We start from the raw sequence: 347 nt of genomic DNA on the forward strand, positions 1-347 counted from the left end.
GATGGGGGCCAAAGAAGGAGAGGTCGTCGTACAGGAGATGTAAAAAAAAAGATGACACAGACGAAGAGAAAGACAAACAGAGAGACATTGAAACAGAAAGAGATGTAAAATATTATACAAACATGGGAGAGAGCGAGACAGAGACAAACAGACAGAGACAGTGAAACAGAAAGAGATATATGCATCAGACACAAAGAGAGTAATGAGCAGACCGTCTTTCTTCATGGCGTCTTGCGCATTATCTTCACGCTCAGAGGAAGCTACGAATCTTAGCTGGGGCTTCCCGCTTGCATTTTCTTGGTCAAGCAAGGGAAACTCGGCTGTTTTATGGTGGCAAGCAGGCCGAG

This window comes from Penaeus monodon, chromosome 29 (genome assembly GCF_015228065.2).
Source record: "Penaeus monodon isolate SGIC_2016 chromosome 29, NSTDA_Pmon_1, whole genome shotgun sequence".
Classification (NCBI taxonomy): Eukaryota; Metazoa; Arthropoda; class Malacostraca; order Decapoda; family Penaeidae; genus Penaeus; species Penaeus monodon.